At 40.8% G+C, this 26,454-nt stretch overlaps 1 protein-coding gene and 1 long non-coding RNA gene across 3 annotated transcripts in view; both read left to right on the top strand.

Moving 5' to 3' along the window:
• Nucleotides 1-19,890, top strand: part of LOC145434981 (cytosolic phospholipase A2-like) — a 96,464-nt gene extending 76,574 nt beyond the window's left edge. Inside the window, exons 18-20 of the transcript XR_013913659.1 lie at nt 17,800-17,985; nt 19,113-19,264; nt 19,637-19,890. The gene's annotated coding sequence lies outside the window, so the exon portion shown is untranslated. The remainder of the gene's footprint in view (nt 1-17,799; nt 17,986-19,112; nt 19,265-19,636) is intronic.
• Nucleotides 19,891-21,080: 1,190 nt separating this feature from the next.
• On the top strand, nt 21,081-25,357 carry LOC145435300 (uncharacterized). 2 transcript variants are annotated; one of them, XR_013913797.1, is made up of 3 exons: nt 21,081-21,687; nt 24,629-24,786; nt 24,859-25,357. It is a non-coding gene; the product is annotated as an uncharacterized LOC145435300 (long non-coding RNA). The 2 variants fall into 2 exon arrangements; XR_013913796.1 differs by lacking the exon at nt 21,081-21,687 and having other exon boundaries at nt 24,332-24,786.
• Nucleotides 25,358-26,454: the final 1,097 nt, after the last annotated feature.

Below are 26,454 nucleotides of genomic sequence, written 5' to 3'. Positions count from 1 at the left end.
TGTGTAGGTTGGTAGTGTATTGCATCATATCAATTCGTTTTAATTTACTGAGCTAATTATAGGCTGAGGCTGTACACTGTACAGTTACAGATTAATTTTGAGCCGACATCCCTATTGCATTTCATAGATGCACTTTTTCGTTGCTGGACACATCTATTCTAGTTAATGGTGCGATGGCTTTGAGTACCGAAATGTTACGCCACTTCTCGCTATAAGAGTTGTTCTAACAATAATGACTGGCGTTACTGTTGGTATTTTATATATGGTAATACTAATGTGAACAACTGAACATGTGTTCAAAAGCTACGCATGATCACAGAATTGTATATCTGTGAAGAAATGATCGAATCGTAGCATGGTCGATCGCAGAGCGCAAAGTCCTAGTTGAGTAAACAAATTGACATTACATTTGATCAAGTGCAACCTGCATGAATGACTTCGTGGTTACAAAACAGGTGCTACGGTACATACTTGAGCTCAAAGAGCACGGTAATTATAGGCGTGCGGCACTATGGCTACTAACGGACGACGTTCAGTCAGGCATATATTTGTGTATGAAGCTTAGTTAACGCAACCAACCCTTTGTAAGTCGTCGTGTTAGATCGTCGGTTGAGCACCGTTCCTATACGCCTACTTGCTGTACTGTGACCAGACACGGGGTAATAGTGATTAGAAATCGTAATCGATTACGACGATTACAGAATTTTCAAGAATCGTAATCACAATCGATTACATTCGAACCGAAGTAATAGTAATCGATTATTTCACATATCTTATCGATTTCTTTGTAAAACAAGCGATTACTTTTTACAAATACAAGGACTATGACAAGAACTGAACATCCTGAACAAGTAATAGCGCGATATTTGATGACGTTATTGATAGGAGAAACGTCGGATTTTCAAACTCCACTACTCATCATTACATCTGCTCGTACATGCGTAACGAATTATCCACACGTAATACATTGATCACTGGTTCTTATTAACACACACACTCAACTCTTCCATATGATTTGTGATGACTCACCCGTCTTGATCATTGTTGGTTGCAGAACCGATCTGGAGTCGAATTGAGACTGTTGTGAGGGGACACCGTATGAAGTGGCACACGCATGGGAGGTTGGGTCCGGAATCAAATCCCCGTTCTTTTGAAATGCCTATCCTATCTCTACTACTAAAAACTTGTTTGTAATTATTAGGGCAAGTTTTTGCAACTTTTGCAACTTTTTTTACAGCTTCCGGCAGCTTCCTAAATACTCGTAAGATATGTAGAATGTTGTTTTAAGCTGCTTGAAGGAATCTCATAGTGCAACTTTTTGCAACTTTTGTCCATTTTTTCCATGCAACTTTTTGCAACATTTTGCAACTTTCTCGGTTTTTTATGAAAGTATTTTCGATCATGGTGAAATACACGGCCAAATTCGACTGAAACACCGTAAATTAGCACCGAAGTAACGCTTTTACGGGTATTTCGGGAGCTGAGCCGAAAAATTGACCTTTTTTTTAGTCAAGCTTGGAAGTTGACCTATTTTTTAAATTTTAGTCAACCGAGCAAAATGTGGTCGAAATGCAAATTCTGCAACATTTTACAAAAATAAATGCAACTTTTCACGGATTTAACTGCTACAAAAACTTGCCTTAGTAATTAAGCAATTGGTATCACGCTGTTGCGCTTCGAACGAACAACAGCCAACACAGTTTCGAAGACGAAGCTTTGGATTTCTGAACTGGTATCTGAAAAGAAGCAGCAGAAGGCAAACATATTTGCAATAAATATTCATTTAAATATTTTCGCTTTCAGTAAAAATCATATTTTAATGGTTTAGTTTTTTTAACACTCTGTTGGTTCACAGTTAATTTTGTGCATTTTGTGCATTATGTTCACCAACAGTGTTTAAATAGCTTCTTGGAGGTACACAACTCCGATGTACAATTGAATATTATTTTATATATTTTCGGCTGGCCATCGTCGGGGACAATCGTCAGCAACTGGCATATATTTGTAAAGAACATTGTATATCAACAAACGTATCACAAATAAGACGTCACCAGATAGAATTTCGAATGATTGAAGCGAAGAAATTGATAAATGAACTACTTTAGATGGTATACGAACTCCTTCTGTTGGCACAAACTAGGTTGGCGTAAATATAAAAGTCTACTCGTATGCACAGAAATGAAAGTGTTAACGGCCTCTCCCGACGACGCGAAATCTGTGGTCTCGATAATTTTTCGCACGAACAGAATTATCCAACAAATGTTCGCCACGAACAGAATCTATGGCCTTTGCCTGTTCTGATTCGCGCTTTAGGGCAGACCTGGGCAAGTGTGGCCTGCGTAGCTATTCTGAGCGGCCCGCGAAAATATGTTGGGAATTCAAAACAATAAACATACTTTATATTGTTACGTGGACCAAAGCCATAGGCTGTATAAACTGAACCAAAATCCGTTTACTTTCAAGCCTGTTCATTAATATGCCGCGATTACGCAGCCTAAGTACCCCGATTGCGTAGTACAGATTCAAAATACAGTCAATGTAGCAAATTATGCCGTACCAATTAAAGTACCAAGAAGTCACCGAGCCTTCTTTGTTTCCAGAGTCAAATTACCCATTGCACGGTCTGTGCTTCGAACTGTTACGTGATACGTTTCCATATCCCTAATTAGTAAAACAAGGCAATCAGTGTCCGCGATTACGATGATTTTTCGTCACTCATGAACGGGCATGTCAAAAAAGAAAGCCGAAAGCTGAAATTGAGGGAAGGTTTGGAACACTAAATATTTCTTTATTGGAGTCGGACGTCTTTTTAGTAGTTAATGCCCAGCAGGTCGCTGTGTTTAGGAGTTTAAATTAAGTCGATCTTATGACAAAAACACGCTGACATACACCCGTCAGGGGACGCTTAACAAGGCTATTTCGCCAAGCTGGACACTGCTCGGAAGGCAGCGACCAAGACAATAAGCTCTGTAGTATAACAAATACCCTTTTAATGTCTTGATAGAAAAACGCTCATTGGGGTTTAAAATGAGTTGACACTGTATCATTTTTAACATTGTTTCGAAATATGACAACAAATAAATATTATTTTTCGATCATTGACGGTCACTTTCTCATTACCTAATATCGACCATCCTTTCTCCGAGCGTGGTGCGCGTGTTTCAATAAATTTAGGGACATACTGTTTTATGTGGTCATGAAAACGTTGTGCCATTCGGCCCACGCAGCCACAATCCCATTGGCACTTACATTCACAGACAACATTTCTTTGTTGAAGTGAAGGAAGAAAGTATCTATATGATTAGCATGTGTCATAGCGACAGCACATGATATCTGTACCAAGTAGATTGTAGACAATAGGCACACATATATTCAACTAACACAAGCAATATTCTTTATGACATAAATTCATGTTCATATTCAATTTATCTTATTCTCCTATGAGCCTACTTGAAACGGGCACCAATCGTTATTTCGCAATTCTTTACTCAACATTGGAATCTACCCCCACATCCACCCGCTTATACCAGGGTTGTAGCAAAGTCACAGGTTCCATGTCACAAGTCAATCTCACTTTAATAGTTTTGACTCGAGTCAAGTTGAATAATTTTTAATTCACCACCGATAAAAGTCCGAGTGCAAGTCAGTGAGTAGACGGACGAATCCGAGTCATAGTGTTTTGACCCGAGTCCAAGTCATTGTGTTCACGGTTCAGTTTTAAGATCAGATCAGATATAAAATTCACGTTTGTTGTATCGTCGACAAGCCGATACCTCGTTTGCAGTTTTCTCCAATAAATCGTTACGTGACAGAGTTCCCTTCATAATTTGGACCCCATGCGTCACCCAAGGAACTTCAATTCTGACAGAGAATCGAACACGGGGTTCAAACCCATCACCAACCTATCGAGATAAGCCCACGAACTACCGCTACACGCTATCTCGTCGTGATAAGTAGCAGATCGAAAAGCTTCTGATCAATGTTCCCTCTAATTTCTGACGAGTCTGCGCAAACACGTCAACTCACTGCGCAGGCCTATAGACAACAGTGCGCAAGTAGGCCCCCCATATGGTGATACGCCTAGTATCTGGGGGCCTTCACCCCCTCAGACCCCCCTCGGCCCTTACGTTTTTTGACGCTACCTATCATCGATATTGTGTGTCCGTTTAGTGGGTGTATAGCTTGGACGCGCGAAGTGCGAAAATTTTATATCATTCATTATTGAATCGGTCAATATGATCGGGAAATGCATATATATTGCTATAAATTTTTATCCTCTCTCTGCTCACGTAACCAGATTTACCGGAAGAGCTGATCGAGTAAGGTGTGTGGTAAAGGTAGGACAGGACCCTTAAATAATAATAAAATAACTTCGATCGTACCCGTTGGTAATGACTTCGGTGGATGATGCTATTTCGTTTCCTCCTATCTGCTGTGTCAAAAGATATTGAAATCGCCCAAACGTACTAAACTACGACGTACTTTGAAAAAGTTGCATAAATTTCCAAAAAATTAGTCCATGATTTATGTTCATTCACGAAATAATTTTGATTCCCCTTCGAACTCGGACCGCCCAATTGGGGGGTTTGGGGTGATGCAGTTACGGTCCTGTGTGTAATAACAGACATGAGTGAATCCATTCGAGTCACATGACTCATTGATAGAATCAAAATACATCATTTACATTTAGTTTTATTGCATTACACCAGATAATCACATTATGAGTGAAGATGGGGAACAACGCTCTAATCATGATATGGTCTCGACTTGAAGTTAAGCCATTGAGGGAATTTTTTTCAGAAAGTCGTCACGTTTGGGCTCCTGCTGAAATATTTCGGGATATGCACCATACACCATGCACACGTGCGACTCTGTGGTGTCGCAAAGGGCTAAGAAGCATTCACCCGCAACTGCGATAAACCTCGACATCATGGATATCGCACGTGTTCTGTGGTGCATAGTTTAAGGGTGTTTTGACTACAGTTTGAGTGCGGTGGCTTTCTGAAGAAAATGAATGCTATTCTTTTCCATATTTTGATTTTCTACATATTTTGCAGAGCACACCTTTATCGCTCGAAAAAGAAAAACATTCTCACCTAATTTTATAGTTTTTTCTTCCGTTTTCACATGCCTCGACAACAGCTATGTCAAACGAATCGCACTTTTTTGCTAATTTGGCTTGGTGAGGGGATGAGAAACTACCCTTTCGTTTTGCCATTATTAAAAGCGGTCAGTATAAACAGTGCAGAATTAGAGAATATTCACTCAACGTTGGCCACACAGGCAAACAGCTATAGCCAAAACATTTGTAGCGACGCAAACGGACCCTGTAACCGCAAGTACTATAGACGGCGAATCGGAATTTTGTGCGATAATATGTGACGTCATAATAAATCCGTATAAATGGTGACATAGACTACTATATATAGATTACTAGTAGACCCTAGACTAGGGTTGCCATACGTCCGGAATTTCCCGGACATGTCCGGAATTTCACTGTTCAAACTAGCGTCCGGGAGGAATTTCTAAAATATGCCAAATGTCCGGAATTTTGAAGACTTAACGTAGGCTCAATTTTTTTTCGTTCATTGGTCTTAATATGGGGATTACCACCCTCGCAAAAACTGCAATAAAATATCAATAAAAACACCCTTCATTTACTGGAATAAGCCCAATTATAATCGCAATTATAGGAGAACGTTATACTCCTAGAGATCGTTAAGGCCGTTTAAATGCTTTATTCAAATATAGTGGTTCCAAACGTGGCGGTTGTTTGCCTTTATTCTGGGCTTCGCGAATATGTTGAACGTAATCGGCCCGTGAGTAAGTCTAGTGCTGACTTCTTTTAGTAATAAGCTCGTCAAATTTTGATCTGGACCACGAAACATTTTCAAATTGGAGATGAACTCGCGACCATAAAAGGTTGGAAACCACAGGATTTGGGTGTTTATAAAGCTCCGTGGTGCGCACCGGAATAAGGCTGATAAACAATGTTGTCGTTCGGACATGAACCTGACTTTACGGTGTACAATTACGCTCCCTTTATTTCCGAACTCATCATTCTCCACCAGCTCTACCGCTAACTCTGATTAGATCATGTGGGCGGAAAGTAGTGACTATATAGTTATATATGGAACAACCAATATTATTGACAGACTTCATTCGAACAATTTAACGACCAGATGCATATAGAAACCAGATTCATATAGCAAGCCCCCCAGATGTTGCATCGATTACTCTATGATGGGCTCAGAATCATTGTTCATTTGGGCGGAAAGGGGCTGGAAATGTGGTATCGGTCCCGGTTACACAACACACAGCCACATAGGCTACTCCTGAACCGAAACGTGACCACCTGTGGTCTATGAGCAACCAGTTGGGGTCTTTATGAACATTGAACAGGCATCCACCTCGACCTAGTCTAGGGTTGGGATACGCCCGGAGCTTACTACTGTGACGTCATAACTCATTTTGAAATCCACTAGTGGACGCTAAAGAGTGTCCGGAATTTGGGTCACAGAAATATGGTAACCATAACCTAGACATACACGCACGAGAACGCACTTGAAATAAATAAGGCCTACCGCGTCAAAACACTGATGTGACGTCTTAATACCGGCAATATGCGCTCATTACTATCAAGACATACAGTCACATATATTGATACGAATATTCAAGTCTGACTGAAGCAAGAACAATATCAGCGTATGGCCTTATCGACGGAAGATTCCCGTTCAAACGAATCGAATAAAACCAAAATTTGTGCTGCGAATAAACCAAAATTTGTGCTGCCGAGAAGCTGATGTAATTCAACGCCCTTCAGTGCACAGTTGTAGCATTTCCCGATCAACGTTTGCAAAGGGATGGATTTTTAAACAATATGGGTGCTTGTACTTGCATATTCTGCATATTATCATATCTCACCATACGTCATCAGATTTGCCTGTTGACTTCGAAAATTCACGGCATGTAATTGCACAGTAAATCTTACGCAATGCTCATGCCACGCGGAAAAGACTATTATTCGTTAGTTTCTCGCTGATTAACTTCGATCTAGGCCATTGTTATTTATAACTTTGACAAACCATGTTATTTCGCCATTCCCAGAAAAGATTGCGCTATTGAAATGCGATCAGTATCGCTTACGCTTACGCGACCACACTAAAAGAAAAATCTATTTCGTGAGGCGCACGTGATTGCAAATTCTCGTTTCTTCACGGAGCGCAATATCTACCTTTGCGGGCAGCACTTGCACCTCGGTTTCAGACTTCAGCGATAGCAGTATTTGCCCCTGGCAATGTTCCCTCTAATTTTTCACGAGTCTGCGCACCTGCGCGGTCCCTTGGACAACAGTGCGCAACGAATAAAAAAATTGTCATCACTTTGGATTTTTTGTGCGCAGCATAGATTTTCTGTGCGCAGAGACCGTTTCAGCACTGGGCATTTGCGCACGTGCGCAGCTTCTGATGAAATAATGTGAATGTAATCGTACTTTTCTCCAGAGGTTGTCAGTAACGAAGTACTTCTACTTTTTCAAAGTACTCAAGTAGTTCCCTCTACTTCTGGTACTTACTCAAGTAGATCTTTTTCTCGCAAATTCTACTTCGTAATATTTTGTGAACCACTTACCTAATTTTCGCTATTGTCAGTTTGTCAAGTAGAAGTAGTTTAATACTCCAATAAGAAAGATAGCCTAAGGAATTTCGGGGCTGCGGAATTTTCGTAGCGCTTCGCGCACGGTAGATGTGGAGTGACAAATATGTTTTAACGAAATTATCGCTGAATATAATTTAGATACCGGGTTGCGTGGCCCCTATAACACCGCATTGTCGCCAATATCAATTATTTCATCACAGTAAGTATGGCCCCCTATAACGTTTGAAACTACCGTTTCGCAATCTAGCAATTACCTATTATAGCCTACCTAGCAGCCCATGACGTGTCCTAATTTGAAAAAGTGGACTTCGACTTTTTAACGTTAGACCTGCTTTAGCAGACCACCGTTGAAACTTTCTGGACAAAAGACATATTTTACGCTTTTTTAAAGTAGTATTTGTATTTTTCTTTCAATCACGAGTATTATACGCTTAGTTCTAATTATAGCTTCAGTTCTTTTGTCTGGAGAACATACATGTTGAAGTAAAAAAAGCCTTATATTTTTCGAAAATAAAGCTATACACTATAGGGCATTTTTACGATCTGCCATACTTTAATTAACGTATACTAATCGCGCAAAGTGTTAAAGCCGCATCCGACACAACTTCTCCGTATTGCTCTTCGACTGAACTAAGCAGGGTTGTAACCAAGTCACAAGGCTCCGAGTCACAAGTCAATCTCACTTTTACATTTTTGACTCGAGTTGAGTCGAGTCATTTTCAATTCCCACCCAGTCAAGTCCGAGTCCAAGTCAGCGAACAGAGGATCGAGTCCGAGTCATGGTATTATGACTCGAGTCCGAGTCCAAGTCATTGTGTTGACTGCTCAGTTTCCAGTTAAAGTCTTCCTAAACCCATTTTTTTTAACTCTGTTTGGTGATATTGAATGGTTCGCATTTATAATATATCAATTTCCCTCACTTTTAGTAGTTTCTGGTCGCATTTTCAAGCACCAGTACCAACAAACGAAATCCCAATAGTGTGATGTGTGAAATGTCGGTCTTGGCCGTCTGAATCTCGAGTCAATGACTTGCTTCGAGTCATGCGCAATGACTCGAGTCCAAGTCGAGTCAATACACAGATTGACTCGAGTCGAGTCGAGTCATTTCCGTATTTTGAGAAAATGACTCGAGTCGAGTCGAGTCATCCGAAAATCGTGACTCGAGTCTGACTCGAGTCGAGTCATGACTCGAGTCATTACAACCCTGGAACTAAGGGCCTTATAATATGGGGAGGGCACCATGCCATGATATTCTCTAAAACGGGGTGTTCGAGTAAACAAAGATTAGTATCGCATTTTCATATCAATACTATCATTTACATCCCAGGATGTGGGCGAATGCATTTTCTGTCAAAAATTGACAACTCCTGGGATGTATCAATATGAATCAAGCTCTCTACACTTTCCGCACAGCTCCATTAACAGCTTTTGACAGTCCATGCGAACGAATTACGATCGTTTTCACAACTTCTTACTTACTTGAGTAGATTTAAAGTCAGTCAATTCTACTTCTACCTGAAGTAGTTTTAGGTTGCTTATGAAAGAAGTACTTCTACTCATACTTGAGTAGATTTTTTCATCGCTACTTCTACTTCTACTTGAGTAGCTTTCTTGATTTCTTTGACCACCTCTGCTTTTCTCACATATTAACGTGCAAAATTGTCACGGACATTTTCCAGGAAATCATAGAACGGCACAGTACAGTACAGTACCGGTAGCGCAAACACGGTACGGATCTCAGCTTTCCCGTTGTCACTCACTGGCTACATATTATCCGGTAGCCGACCATATTAAAGCGGTTTCTCGTGGCCGAACACCATCTCATGGCCAGTTCTTGATTTCCGCACATCTATAGTTGGAGCAAAATTCGGCCTTTTCATTCACTTTGACTAATCGAAGAGATCTTCTCTCTTTACTCTTCGTACTTAGAGGCTAGATTTATAGACTTCTTCAACTAATATCACACGTTGCAAATTATAACATCATCAAATTTATTGATGAGTGGTTCGGTGCTGGGTTTGAAATTGCAACACCTAGGGATGGTGTGAACCTCTGAAAGGTTCAGGTTCGTGTGAACGCAAACCTTTTTGAAAGGTTCTGTGTGAACGCTAACGTGAACCTCATGACGTCACGTGACGTCATATTGTTAATAACAACCCTATATTTCAATTGAGTGATTGCCTATATTAATGTGCTGTACATGTATACGATACGTAGCAACGACTCGGGCCACATAATGACACAGTGCTGAAGTACATATCGACGTTTTAAACGCCAAATGTATCAACTGAGGCAATAAAATGATATCATAATCCCATAAAATCAATATCTTCCGTCGCTTTGCCAACAATTTCGAGCGGACTTGCCAGGGAATATGAGCTTACACCTTAACGGTCCAGGCCTGACCGGACAATGTATTCGGCGTCTGAGTATTGCTTCATGGATATTGAGCAGAGCGTATACCGGTTTCTATACTTGATGCCTATACTACGCCATTAACAAGTTATACATCAGTAGTCAACATCCCAATCGCACGGATTTGGTTTTTATGGTACACTATACATTTGAAGTCAAGATTGACCCCGTACGCCTGATAGATTTTTACATCAGGAAACGATATTAATCTCATAAATTGGTTGTTTTTATTATTATTATTGATGAAAAGGTGAGTGACGCTTTTCGCCTGTGAGGCCAGGTGCGTCCCGGACTAGAATGTGCGATTGACATACCAAAATGTGGGCAAGAACCGATTTACAAGTAAGTACCACAAGATAGGACAAACTCTGCAGCATGGGATAACATTTCGGGGATGATCAGCAGATTTTCGAGTGTTGCAGTGATTTGGAGCTCGCGCGCCCTATCGAATAAAAAGTTTCGATGAAAATCATATCGATTGCAATGCAGCAAAAAATGCTCGACTGTTTCAGGTACTATACAATGGTCGCATAGGTCAGTGTCGCTACATCCAATTTTATATAAATGCGCTTTCAAGCGGCAATGGTCTGAACGAAGCGGAAATATTATTCGTTCGTAAAGCCTATGTCGATGCATGGATGGAAAGTGGCATAGATTGATTGAATAAGCATCATTCGCTGACTACATGCAGTGTATTTCGTTCTTGATGTTATGTGATTGCAGGTCAAGCTCACAGCAAAGAATCACTAAATAATCACAAAGGGAAAGCTGGATATTTCGAGCAAAATTTTGTAACAATGCAAGTAAAATATTTGAGATTGTCAAGGTGCATGCTCGTTTAGTGTTTATTGTTTATGCTGCCAGCGCCATGCACAGAGTGGCACACAGTTGAAATGCAACAAATTTGAACTAGAGATGTTAAAATGAAGTGAAAATTGAAATATATGAAAAAGGTTCACAGTGCAAAACCTACCAAGGTTCTGTTGTGAACGCGAACCTCAAAATTTCCGAGGTTCACACCCAGAACGCGAACGTGAACCTCACGTTCACACCTAGCAACACCTGTTCACATGTTTACTTTTATTCTGTGTGCGATGTAGAAATTGAATTAATACTCTGTGACAAAAATTACCTCGTGACGATGCGTTGTAAACTACCACCGAAACTCGAGTTCATGAAATGACGGTCTGTCTAATACGAGACTTGAATGTCACATATTCAGTGACGACCAAGCACCGAAGCACCTGCGATGTCGTCACATCCTGTAGTGGCGCCATATTGCTACCACTACATCTCCTTTCTCGAGACAATCACACGCTCATAAGCAACACAAACATTACAACGCAAGCACGGCATGAAGACAATAAACAATCCGAATTGAGACAGTTAGCGGTTATCACATGAAGCACGGCATAAACAGCATGAAGCGGTTGACAAGCAAGAGGTGATGAAGAACACAAATATATTTACACACACTATACTCCTATAACTACATCAGTACTTCTCGATGTATCTGAGAGGCGCGGTTCTGTTCCGCTCCGATCGCCGGACTAGCGGTGCTGCATTATGGTCATCGCTTTCGACACTGGTAGCGCTCGAACTGCTATCTTCCCCCTGATCAGGAAATTTGAATAATTGAGCTGCCTCACTGGTGGTGATGTCAACGCCGTCCTGCGGGGTATTCTCCGTCTGGTACTTCGCACCATTCAGCGAATTCTCCTGAAAGCGCCACGCCCAGTTCTGATAACATAAGATCTGGGTTGAGAGTCGGACTCCGGACTCGATCTCCGACCTTGAAGTAATCGCCAGGTACTACTCTGTTCTTTTGTTGTAGTCTCACTCTGCGTCGGTAAACTGCTTCGGCGTGCTTCACGGCGGTTCGGTCGACAGACTTGGGCAGAATATTATCTGGGTGACAAGGTCCTCTGGAGTAGTAGGCCTATATACGATCGGTGGTGACATTATAATAAACAAACAAAGAATTATGACGTCAATAACCTGGCTTGTCCAATGGAGTACTAGTCGCCTGATTGAGAGCTATTAATGGTGGTAATCGACTCTACTGGATTAAAAGTTTCGCCAGAAGACTTGGGCTAATCATCGCGCGAAATCGAATCCAACTTTATACGCCACGATTAACAGTTTTGGTCAGGCGGTTGGCGTTCTCGCGGATGGGCTGGCTTCATGATCTTCGCAACAGCAATATATTCGATGTAGTACAGTGGTTCATAACAGACTTGTACAAACTAACCGTTTAGTTCGTTGGTGGCAGTGTTGGGATGACTCGAGTCATGACTTGACTCGAGTCCGACTCGAGTCACCTTTTTCGTATGACTTGACTTGACTCGAGTCACTTTGCTAAAATGGCTTGACTTGACTTGACTCGGCGTATCAAAATGTGGATTGACTCGTGACTCGGAGCAAAAGTCACGAGTCAATTTCAAGTCATTAAGTAATTGGTGTCGATAAAATCATTGCATCTTGCATATGGTCGGATTGCTCGCGAAACGCTCGTGTAACCCGCGAGAGCGACTAATCATTCAATGATCGTGCGTTTCACTGTGCCTCCATTGTTATTTCACAAATAAATTGACCGCAAACGAAGTGATCGAAGCTTATATAGCTTACGATGTCGTAAGCTAGTATAGTAAAGTAATTTAATAGCAAAATGTATATGTCTGTTTTCTGTTCTTACCTTAACCAAACCTCTTGTTTTATTTACATTGAATTCGAATATAGTTTATATAGTCATCAACCATTGGCGCAGGCTCGAATTGTATCATATCAATTTGTATATGGGTAATGTATTGCATCTTATCAATTCGTTTCTCTATTCTCTATTTTTGGCTGGTAACTATAAACTGAGGCTATGTAATTAGTTACGTAGTTTAGCAGTTCTACGTATATATGAGCGATACAGCGCCTTCTTGCGTGCACATTTAACTCTGTATTCGTTCATTGGTTCAAAATCAATTACCACTTAATCTGTATTTCAGACAGCTAGCAAAATGCAATGACGTAATCATGCCTTATACCTAAAAAAGGCAACTTGACTTGAATTGTGACTTGACTTGACTTGACTCGAGTCACCTCCAAAAATCGAGTGACTTGACTTGACTCGAGTCACCTTCAAAAATCGATTGACTTGACTTGACTCGAGTCAAAATGTGCAATGACTCGAAATGACTCGTGACTCGAAGGTAGTGACTTGTTCCCAACACTGGTTGGTGGTCAACTAACTAACGGTGTTTTGAGTGGTACGTATAGGTTACGTAATCGCGGTACATAATTAAACTAGACTTCAAAGTAAAGGCATTTCCAGATTAGTTTATACAGTAGTTTTTGTCCACACAATAACATTAATAAATATATTTTATAGTCTAAATCAGGGGTCGCCAACCCCCGTCCCGCGTGCCATTTGTGGCACGCGAAATGGTTTATCATGGCACGCCAAATGATCTGACGCAAATTATTATAACCACGTTTTTGCGAAAAGTGATACAGAAGTTTTTCAATGCGCAAAGGTCGCAGGCTACCCAAAATTATTTCGTAAATCAACATTAACTAGCTGGAGTCCGTTGAGGCTGATTTTATTTATCTCGGAATTTTTTTCCGCGCTTCACGCGATTTATTTGAACCTGATTTCTTGATTATAATGTGGAAGCCCCCAATATATATATATATAGAATTTTTTTTTTTTTTAATATGCATACTGCACAGAAATGAGTCCAACCGTATTAGCAATTATGAAAGAACGGAAACCTAATATCGTATGAAACCGTTTGAATGATTTAGTCTAGGAGTGTATACTGTGCAGCTCGTGGGAGCGTGACTATTATATGAACCGGCATTTCGGCGCTGGGCGTTTTCACGCTTTAGAAGACACAACCGAGACATACCATATCGGGCAACATGCGACCATGCGCAGGCCGTGTTATTTTTGGCATTTCAGGAGCCAGATGCCAAAACTGCCAAAAATAAAAATTTGAAAATGCCAAAAATAAGCAATTTTTGGCATATGCCAAAAATAACACGGCCTGCCAAATAGTGTATTTCGTTCATGGTGTTGTGTTAACAGGAGCGCGTTACAAGCGAGAAGAGCGTTTGTGAAAGGCAGGTTTCTTAATCTGGGTCCAGCCCACCCATTAGGGGTGAAAGCATGGTGTACTAAATGGTGTGGGCACAGCGAGATTGAACGGCTGACTGCATTTGGTTTAAGTCATACTTTCCATTTGTCCAAAGGCAATTTTACGACCATTTTAGACCGGTTTGTCGAGCGCTAAATTTGATAAAACGGGTATCAATGAGAAGCTGCTGCAGTAGGCCTACTGATTATTAAAATATAAATTATATTCTGCCGATGGAACTGGAACCCCCAAAATCAACCACGATTTTTGCATTGTGATCGGGTTGAACATTGTGACGCAACAAACTGTCTGGCTATTTCTGAGATGCATAGTCTCGTTTTGCCAGACAGTCTTGTTGCGTTGCGTTCTTAAACAAGCTAACCTTCCCAGGACTTTTCCATGCGAGTTGGTAATATTAGAGCCACCTGAAGTGACAAAAGTCCTCCGAATATATATCGGTAGACCGAAGGAGAAATGATAGTCGGGCTAGGCTACTAAATAGAATGTGTTGAGAGACAACACAGAAAACTCCTGGAAAAAGATCGGGAAGAAAATTCTTTCCGCGATGAGATCGATGGCACTGGCGAAGTGATCTCTTTTCATGATGCATGGAAGCCGGTTCGGCCCTCCAAAGATTTTGAAGCTCTGAAAACCTTTTGTGGGTGACTGGCAACATTCTTTCCCTCATCGGCTACTGTTGAAGCCGATATTTCCCTGATTCGCTGGGCGAGAAATGAATTTAGGAGAAACTTAGCTCACCTGAGTTTGGAAGCACTGTTACAGTGCAAACGATTTAAGTCTATTCAACAGCTGTAACAATCAGCTGTTGAGCGTTTTTGTTAGGCCTTTCTTTCTTTTTTTTGCTTATTGGCATTTGGCGCCGATTCCGATGGATGCTGCACATTTTGTGTTTTCGTTTGATATTATTAACCTATGAAATCGTTAGATTTTTTCTTCTTCTTATTGTTTGTTGGCACTGATTATACGTGGATGCTGCACATTTCGTGGTGTCTTTTGACAAACAAGCCCAAATAAAGCGTTTTTATGACTAATTCGAGGCTGAAACTATCTATTTAGAGGACGATGCCAAAACTGCCAAAAATAAAAATCGAAAAATGCCAAAAATAAGTTATTTTTGGCAGTTTTGGCATATGCCAAAAATAACACGGCCTGACCATGCGACACCGTGCGGTGTGTGCTCTGCCAGAATGATTAGCGATGATAAAACCTTGAAATAAATAACCGCCGCATGTTGGCTAAGACGTTCGACTTTGAATATGTCCATTTGTCCACTGTTCAGGCGCCGAAAGGACCAGTGCCGCTGCTTGAGCCGCACGTATCAAATGAGACCCGGCGAGGAAAATAATAAGCACCGCGGGCCGTATGTGAGTGCAGAAATGCGAATTTGGAATCGGGTTCGTCTCACGAAAAAAGATGTTCCTTTATTTTCGTCTGGTACGTTTAAGCGATTCTAATATATCTGGAGCAACGACAACCTTTACCGCTTTACCGCTACCTTTGGAGCTTTACAGACAAATCTAGTGTTAGACCAACTTAATGAGCCGACTTATCGGACACATTTTTCATCATCAGGCCATATCATCGAAACAGCATTGATCAGCCTGTAACTTAGTGGATATGGTACCGAACATAGTGAACCTCGAAACGACCAAAGCAACCACAGAAGATCGATCATTGCGCGATTAAAAACAGGGCTTTGGAGCCGGAGCCGGAGCCCGGAGCCGGAGCCCCGGAGCCGTGCATTTTCACCGGAGCTGGAACCGGAGCCGGAGCTCTACATAAAATTCAGCCGGAGCCGGAGCCGGAGCTGGAGCCCGTTATTTGAGGAGTAGCTCCGGCTCCGACGAATTTCATAAGATGCTATTATATATGCAACAACCACATCTGCTGATTTATCATAATTGAACAGCAGGCCCGAATTTTAATGCTGTGCACAGCAGGCCCGAATTTTAATGCTGTGCACAGCAATGGCATAGAGTAAAGTGCGTTCTAGTGCAACTATGACAATTGACAAGTATTCATTATGACGCCACACGCCGGCATGGCGGCACCTATGTCTTCGTTGCTACATCGGATGTTACTGACGGCTGACAGACTCTAGATTACTACAGATAACTAACCTATGGGTAGATTAGTAATCTATATAGACCAGGAATGGCCAACCTTTTCGGCTAAAGGGACACATGTAATTGACGAACGAGTGCGCGGTCCACTATAGCCGCGCCAAGCGGGTAAAATTTTCAAAGTTTATAAATAAACTATAGGTCAATAATATTATTACTTGAGTATATTGCGGGTTTACTGTAGTGTATACCGCCCGCTAGGCTCAGTTTGCAAGGACACGACTATTCGGCGTCTGGCCACATCGATATCGAAGGTCTCCGATAATATGCGACAATCATTTTGTGCCTACATTTCACCGTCGACGATCTTTATGCGAGCGCAAACGTGAAAAGACTTTCTCCCGTAATTGCGAATCATACAGTTAGACTCAATCGGGCAAATTATAGGCGTTTTTTTTCATTCTCAGTAGGGGGTAGGCTACCAAGCAAGAAATTGTGTGACAATTAAACACGCGAAGCGTGAAGAAAAATTTCACTATTTTATTTTTCACTACTAGTTTATTGTAATGTACGACGATTTACTGAAAATGTGACTAGACCCTGGATCTGCCAATGCGTCGGAACTGATATTTTAGTCATCAACATCCCAAGTGTCGCAGCCAGACTTGTAATTTTTGGTTGGCATTGCAAGTTCACAATCTGAGCAATTCATTTTCGATAATATAATAGTAAATGACCTCGCGGGCCACGCAAAACCATCTCGCGGGCCGCATTTGGCCGCGGGTTGGCCACCCCTGATATAGACAGGCCCATTCGATAATTTCAGAGCCGGAGCCGGAGCTGGAGCCGGAGCAGTGGTAATAATGCGGCTCCGGAGCTGGAGCCGGAGCTAATGTATGATAGAAGAAAGCTCCGGAGCCGGAGCTGGAGCAGTTTAAATTTACGGCTGCTCCAAAGCCCTGATTAAAAATTAATGATGCAAACATTTCCATCGGTTGGTCTAGTCAGGTAGTGACCAAAACTTACACCCTTCGTTATCAATACTTTAAGAATCACTGCCTGCCAGCTGCATATGAGCGGTTTCTGTGATTCCTTGCTTGACACTCTAAATATGACAAAATTAAAAATGTTTGGCACGCCATTTGGTAATAATTTGACAATTTGTGTCATTTTGGCACGCTGCATACAAAGGGTTGCCGAGCCCTGGTTTAAATTCAAAGGAACTTTTCGCGGGCCTCTCAAAATCGTGTCGCGGCCCGCACAATCCCAAGGTTTTAAAACGTCTTAAAACGAAAAAAATCCTTCGGCGATGGCTTGTGGTCGGCCATATCAGATCGCCTGGTGGTGATTCCGAGATTTCAATAACGTGTCATTGCATGAATTTATGCCCTGCGAATTGATCATCATAACTGCACAATTCTAAGGCCTCGTTCGGATTCCGTTCCGCTCCAGTGATATTTCAATCCTCGCATAAAGAGTAATTTTAGGCTTCCTGCATTCAACATATCTACCTTCAGGAAATATTGCTGGCCGAGAAATGGGCTCGACTCCACAACTTACCTTTCCGAAAATCGATCCTACTGTGTACGACAAAGAAGGGATGAAACCGTGCTACGCATTTCACGACACTGATAACGCGAGAGCACCCTTCATCGTCCACTTCGTGTTGACAAACCAGTCATTTCAACAATTCCCCAAACCAAGTATGTGTACTGGCTTGTAGCGACCTCCTGCATCCGCCTAGGGTTGCATTTAAAACAAAAATCAATTTAAAACAAACATGTTTAAAACAAGGCCCTAATTTAAAACATGTTTTTATTGTTTTTTATGTTTTTTTCAAAGCCATGACGTCACGAAGATTCAATTGTAACGTCATAGTGCTGTGGTTCTTAACCTGGGGGTAATTACCCCCAAAGGTGTAATTTACCTATTTCTGGGGGGTAATTCACTTCACACACCATGCCTGCTGTGATATCATAGTAACCATTATAGTGATTATGAATAACAGGGGCGAATGTAGTTTAGTTTAATGCGAGGTAAGTCCAATATATTTTGCAGTAGTGAGGATCATATATTGTTGTGCAATCTGACAAATTGAAAGACAACAAGGGGCGTCTAAGTTTAGCTTTACCATATAATGCAGTAAACATATCGTGGAAATATAGTTTTTAGTACTGAAAAGTGTAGTGGTCTAGTCTAGTCAATGAAATTAAGTCCGAAATCATCAAAATGCCTTCGAAAAAACGAGGGGAAGATTTTGAAACCTTTTGGATTCGCCTCCAAAATGAATAACCAATCTTTGTCATAATGGCATTGAACTTTCTGATTGAATTCCTTCAAGTTAGTGCTGTAAAGTAGGATTTTCTGCAATGGTATCTATCAAAACGAAATAAGTTTGCGATTAACAATTACATGAGATGCTGTCTATTATCCTCCCCTTTGTCTAGATTTGACCACCGGATAACACGAAAACAGCATCAGCCTTCCCATTTACTTTTTATTTTTAACTGACATTTCTGTGTACCTTATGACGTCATCTTTGTGCTGATTTCCAAATAATTGAGTGAAAGCTGAAATTTGTTATTTTTTGAAAAGGGGTATTTGCATACCGTCATTTTCTTCTTAGGGGTAACGATATGAAAAAGGTTAAGAACCACTGAATAGAGAGTTCGAATTTACGCTAAAATCATATTCTTTGTAGGAAATTATATATATAAGTTATATCAATATCACGAAAACTATAGTTATGATTTCAAAAACGTATACTTACATTTGCGAAATGACTCCTATATCTGTTGAATTAAATTAACGTTAATCAATCAAATTGCAGGTGTTCCAAGATCACCAGGAGACAAGAGCGGACAGTTTAAAATATTTGATGATCCGAAGACACCGTACTCTAGATATAACTTTCAATATTGAAACAAAGCATTCGATAATCTACAGAAGTTGGTGGAATACAACACTTTGCTTCATATCGAGGTATAAAGAAAATATATTTCGTTTCCATGATGCGGCGGCTATTTAGCTGGGTTGTTATGACATTTTCTTTCACAAAAGTAATCCAAACCAATCCATCAACTACTTTTTGTTTACAAAGGCCCAAGTGTAAACACTTAGTAGTTCGGGTGAAAAAAATATCACTTAGAACAGGAAGTAGCCTGAAAACATAAATTAGTGAGAGTAGACGGAACCTAGTTGGGTACTTCAAAATGTAGAAATACTCTGTTTATGAATAGCTCTATCAATCTGACGGGTAAGTTGGCGAATATAGAATTCAAGTTTGACATCCAAAACAGTGGAAATGAGTCCTAATTTAATACGATATTCACGACCTTTTTAAACATCTTTCAGACAATCAAGGACGTAATCAAACACTGCGTCACTCTTCGCCGCCATTCAAAGGTGAGATGCTCGATAACGCTGAACGACATCAGAGGCTCGCGGCATCTCAGCGCAAAAGGACGCGCGGTTTTAGAAAAGACCATCGAAGACAACGGATCTGTCTCGCTCGACTAGCTTACGTCGATGAGTGGTTGAGATTGGCGATTCATTGTTGTTTAGAATTGAACTGTGCGGATGTCCGATACCTTGTTACTATTTCTTTTTATCGATGTCGCTGACGATCAATGCAGATTATTTCTGCAATTATTTCCGCCGATAACTCGAATTCTGTTAATAGTCGCAGTTAACAGTCGCAGTTGCGAACAAATGGAAAGAAAATCTAGTAACGGTCAGAAATGACTGCTTACTAATATAAAACATGAATCACTCCAACTCCACGCGTAGCGTTTTCTAAGATTACTTCAAATTGCATTCGAACGAATTACAAAAGATAGTCTGTGAGATGTGAGGTATGGATTTTCATTCAAGCAGTGGCTCTTAAACCTTTTTAGCGTAGATAGCCATTGGCCAGTTTGACGGCATTGAAATTACAGTGAATTGGTTCTAAATTATTACTTTTACCTTGTGTAAATGTTATCTTAAGCGGGTGTTGGTGACTTGTCCTAGCTACCGATTCTGATATAGGTGTATTGTAAACTGATTTCACAATTGTAAACTGATTTCACAATTGTGAACTCATTCCACAATCGTATATTCTGTTTCTGTTATTGTGTTTTCATCTCAACTAAACCAACTCATTCGAGGAAGTTGGCCCTGTTAACATCGATCCTATAGCTGTAAGAGATACGGCTATACAGTGTTAAGATAACGGCAAAGTTGCCAGTATGGGAGTGACGTTACAGACGTATGTAACAGCATCATAAAATCATCAGCAATAATTTAGTGGTTTTCTGATATCATTTATGGTGTTGAAACAAATCATTGACCTTGAAATAAAATCATCAATATTTTTATTGGGTTTCCTTGGAGCCCCACATTTAGCGGACCCCGGTGTAAGACCTCCTGCATCAGAGCGATATCATCATTATGTTATGATACGTGAAGTTGATGTGATACTGCTCAGTGTGCGTAATATCAGAAGCGGAACGCTGGTGTAAGAATACCAAAATAAGACAGCTGGCTGCATGAGTTGCAATAAATATTTCCGTAATTACTAGGTTTTAAAATATATAATGTGTGGGAAATTTAGATGTGTTTACAGTAAACAATTGATATTATTGTTTTTTTCGTATTGTGTTTTGGAACAAGTATGATATATTTCAAGATCGGTCGTTATAACTGGATGTCGGAGCGAGTAAGGGTCGAATAGGCAGCAGAACCGAATGATGACAACGCTGTTTACCGACTTCATTGCAGCGACAGGTTCCTTATAGCTATATTACGAAACACTGATTGGTAAGCTCTGGAATGATGGTCCACAGCAGAATGGCGTGCTCTCAGTTCTCACACTGTATTGTAGTTGAGGACAGCCTTCTGCGTTGCAGCGGCGTAAGGCTCCCGTCGATAAAATGGATCCCATACAGACGACACAGTAAATAGCCTACCTGGGTATTCAATATGTAGGCCATATATTTACCAGATTTCCATCATAGCGTAGTGGTGTTCCTGTTGAACTGTGAGATATAGGGAATAGCAGTTGTAGGAACTAGAGGAAAAGCTATAGGCCAAGACCGACCGAGTTCGATATGTTTAATATGACTCGGTGATATCGGAGAGCCATGGCATGGGATATGCACCTTTAGTTGACTGAAATGCAGATAACTACTTTCAATTAATAACACTGCGAGCTCACATGTATCCAAGGGCTATGACAATGCACCCCTCCAGGGTTGTCTAGCTTTTTCATAAGCGGGCTGGTTTTAGTTATTGCGGTGAAACCGTGGGCCACAAATAAGCTTTATAGAAAAGTTACAGTAACCATCTGCAACCATTAGCAACGGTTACGTCGAGGCAGATCAATAAAATATTGCATGGCAAATAGTGATGTCCGTACTCCGGAGGTAAGTCGCAAAAACGGAAAGAGTATTTTCGGGTTATGTCACAAATTATCTCAAAAATATTCATTATTCATGCGCAAAGTCAGAAGATGCATACTGAAATGGTTTTGTCCGTACTTTAGGCTTAGTTCAAACGCATCACAGTATAAGTTTGCCTAGAAACTAGGGATGGTGTGAACGTGATGTTCACGTTCGCGTTATGTGTGTGAACCTCGGAAATTGAGAGGTTCACGTTCACAAATGAACCTTGGTAGGTTCTGCACCGTGAATCTTTTTCATATATTACAATTTTAACGTCATTATAACATATTTGGTTGAAATCTATTGCGTTTCAACTGCGGGCCACTCTATGTATGGTGCTCGCAGCATAAAAATTCAACACCTATACAATCTCAAAAATTTAACCTGCTTTGTTACAAAAGTTTGCTAGAAATATCCGGCTTTCTGTTTATTTATATTTAGTGACTCTCTGCTGTGAGCTTGACCCGCAATCACACAACATCAAGAGCGAAATAAGCTACATGTAGGGAGTCAGCGAATGATGCTGATTCAACCAATCAATGCAATTGATGTCGTCGTCCGATGTAAAAAAATCTAGCAAGCGTACAGGGTCCATCTCGATTCCCAATGTTTGTTGTATCATAAAAACCGAATCCATGCGACTGGGGTGTTGGCTACTGCTGTATAAATTGTTAATGGTGTAAAAACCGTTTTACACTATGCTCAACATCAACGTAGCAGCACTCCGCCGCCGACTAAATTGTCTGGTCTGGCCTATACCGTTAAGGCGTAAACTTATATATACCCTTGCAACTCCTCGTCGAAATTGTTGGCATAGCGACGGAAGATATCGATTTTATGGGGAATATTATATAACATTTGACCAGGGTTGTAAATAAGTCACAAGGCTCCAAGTCACAAATCAATTTCACTTTTATAGTTTTGACTCTACTCAAATCGAGTCATTTTCAATTCAACACCGAGTCAAGTCCGAGTCGAAGTCATCGAGCAGAGGGTCGAGTCTGAGTATCATGGTATTACGACTCGAGTCCGAGTCCTAGTCAATGTGTTGACAGCTCAGTTTCCAGTTAAAGTCTTGTTAAACTCACTTTTTATAACTCTGTTTGGTGATATCGAATGGTTCGCATTTCTAAACTACTAATTTTCCTCACTTTTGGCAGTTTTGGTCGCATTTTCAAGTACCAGTACAAATAGAGTGGTTACTTTGCTATATTTAGAATTTATAATGAAATGTCGGTCTTGCCGTTTGAGTCGAATGAGTCGAATGGTTCGTATTTCTAATATACTAATTTTCCTCACTTTTGGCAGTTTTTGGTCGCATTTTCAAGTACCAGTACAAATAGTGTGGTTACTTTACTATTCTTCGAATTTATAATGAAATGTCGGTCTTGCCGTTTGATTCTCGAGTCATATGACTTGGTTAGAGTCATGCGCAATGGCTCGAGTCCAAGTCGAGTCAGGACACAGATTGACTCGAGTCGAGTCGAGTCATTTCCGTATTTTGAGAAAATGACTCGAGTCAAGTCGAGTCATCAGAAAATCGTGAGTCGAGTCGAACTCGAGTCGATTCATGACTCGATTCATTACAACCGTGCATTTGACTGCTCCAGTTGATGCATTTGGCTACGTTTAAAAATACAGTACGCACTTCAACACGGTGGCATTATGTGACCTGCGTCGTCGCAAGGTATCGTTTACATTAATATATATCATTACACTGAAATGTAGGGTTGGAATTAGCAATATGACGTCATGAGGTTCACGTTCGCGTTCACACGAACCTGAACCATCAAGAGGTTCACACCATCCCTACTAGAAACCCATTTCGCTGGCCATAGTAATCACACACCAAAGTTGGCGTTGGCCACAGGTTCGGCAAAGTTGCACTACGCGAGCGGCGGGCAACTCCTCCGGTCGGCGGGCATGATATGGGAAAATGAAGTACTTGGCGGGCCGGATTACAAAATCGGTACATTAATCGCGTTTTATCTACGTACGCATATACAAGGAATAAATTGTATTTAATGTAAACTTCAACTTTGAAGCATAGAGACCAAAATGGTATTTAGTGAATTGACTAACCTAATGTTCTTTATTAGCTGTTGGGGTGAATCAGACATCTGTCGTCGATCAGAGCTGTCAGCAAGTTCTTTAAACTCAGGCTGCATGTCGGATGTGGAATCAGTTTTATTGGAACGCAGTCTTGTCTCGTTAATGTTCATACCAAAAATGTTCGCTCGCAAATGTATATAGACTCGAACAGAACAAGAAGTTTCATGACCATCTTTCTCAGGTTGGGAAAGTTGGATTCATTCTGTGACGCATAAAGTCTGTCAATACTTTCAGATTGGAATGTTACTTTCAGGGCATAAACTATTCTGCGGGTCGCGAAAAATCCTTTCGCGGGCCGGATTCGGTCCGCGGTCGGTATGTTGCCCGCCCCTGCACTACGCTATCGCGTAGAATACTGAGATACTTCTATGGTGGCTATTATAGCAGATAATTCAGGATTTGATATTTCCCCTGTCGTTATGAATATGATGTAATATGTAGCTGAACTGGTATAAATCCTTGACGGGTTGCGTCATTTTCGCAATAATTCAAGATGCATGCTAGTGGTATAGTTGTTCATTGTGTGTGAGTTAGCCAATTGAATGTATATGGAGATCAGCTAATATATGCCATATAGTCTCGGTCGGAAGAGGCACATAACCTATGAAATCTGGGTAACATATTAAAGTTCACGCGCTTCATATAATGATACCTCAGAGTTTCGATGGATATATAAATAATGAGGTCAACAATAGGTTCAGTACCGCGGTATATTTACCCACCTGATTCGTTAATAATGCCAAACCCATCATTAGGTATTGTATATGGTACTACGTATTGTCATTATTTCAAGCGAGCTATTGTGTTTCAGCCGATCGCGGTGGTTAGATTGAGTACCGAGATCATCGTGGCGAATGGCTGGCTCATGTTAACGGCTTCACAGTAATAGTACTACAGCAAAACTTGCGGACGACTACAAGCATGTAGCCATGGGATCGGGTTCTTCAACATCGAAGCGTAGTCTTGAAGGTCAGTATCTTGGCGAATAGTTTATTAAAGGTGTGTAGAAATGTATGAGGTGTATAACCAAAAAATATACAGCGGATAACGCGATACTTCAACGCCGTTTGGAAGATAAAAGCGTCCTGGTAGCGGATTTGAAAACAGAAATAGTTCAACTTAGGAAGGAGATTCAAGAATCCAAAACAATAGTCGTTCAGAACCAAACCGACGATTCAGCGAATCGTCCGAAATGAGGTATGCGGCATGAATTTGAACTAGAGCTATCACAAACCATGCACAAATTTCAATCGTATAATGATGTACACTACGATGCTGCCCGCATCAATTGCATTTCAGAAATCGCCATGATATCATCATTAGGATCATCATAGATCATCATCAAGATCCAACTCAGCTTGACCTCATTCTCTGTACCAAGCTGGAGCTGTGGCAAGGACGACGTCATCCTTTGTCTTTTTGATTATGTTAATATTGTAGATATTTTTTATACAATTAATAAAATCAACAGTAATAATAAAAAAAGTACTCTGTCATGATGCTATTGAAATCGTGAATAATTTCCTGAGGAACCAGTGTTTTAGAAAGATTACTTATAGTGTAGCTTAATCTAAATTCCTTCCAACTCTTTATAATTAATGTTACAATTCTTCATTCACCGTAAAACTGGTAAATATAGACACAGTCTGGAGAGCAGCCTACCCCTAGAGGGAAATGGCGAGATAGATGTATTTATTCAACATTTTAGTAAAGTGGAATTTTATTTCTAGGCCTTTCTTGAGCAGGTCAGATTACAGAATTGTGGTCAGTGACGAAATAGCAACAGCAGGGATTTTAGAGGTAGAGATGATTGAAAAGGAAGAATCGAAATTACAGAGTCATGCCTTAATGCTGAGTCAAAGTTGTCCATATCCATTGCTGCCCATGTTCTTCCGTAGAATATGCACAATTCCCGGTAAAGTGATCCTTCAGATCATGTAAATCGAACATCTACAGCTTTATTTTTAATATGTTATAGATCTTTACTTTACGACCCCTTTAGGCGGACCATTGCCACGGGAAAATGTGAAATGTTACATTTTCTCGCATTCTGTTTTCTTTAGATGTTGTGCTCATCGGTTTTCCAATAATTTCGGATTGATATCGTGGTGGCTACACTACATTTCGTGGTCAGTTATGACCAGGCCGTGTTATTTTTGGCATTTCAGGAGCTAGATGCCAAAACTGCCAAAAATAAAAATTTGAAAATGCCAAAAATAAGCAATTTTTGGCATATGCCAAAAATAACACGGCCTGCCAAATAGTGTATTTCGTTCATGGTGTTGTGTTAGCAGGACCGCGTTACAATCGAGAAGAGCGTTGGTGAAAGGCAGGTTTCTTAATATGGGTCCAGCCCACCCATTAGGGGTGAAAGCATGGTGTCCTAAATGGTGTGGGCACAGCGAGATTGAACGGCTGACTGCATTTGGGTTACGTCATACTTTCCATTTGTCCAAAGGCAATTTTACAACCATTTTTTACCGGCTTGTCGAGCACTAAATTTGATAAAACGGGTATCAATGGGAAGCTGCCGCAGTACTGATTATTAAAATCTAAATTATATTCTGCTCATGGAACTGGAACCCCCAAAATCAACCACGATTTTTGCATTGCGATCGATTTGAACATTGTGACGCA

The sequence above is a fragment of the Botryllus schlosseri genome, chromosome 3, assembly GCF_051294905.1.
Source record: "Botryllus schlosseri isolate E-star chromosome 3, Bs_hap1, whole genome shotgun sequence".
In the NCBI taxonomy this organism is placed as follows: domain Eukaryota; kingdom Metazoa; phylum Chordata; class Ascidiacea; order Stolidobranchia; family Styelidae; genus Botryllus; species Botryllus schlosseri.
Note: the sequence above shows the minus strand (reverse complement) of the source record. Positions and strands in the feature narration are given on the sequence as shown.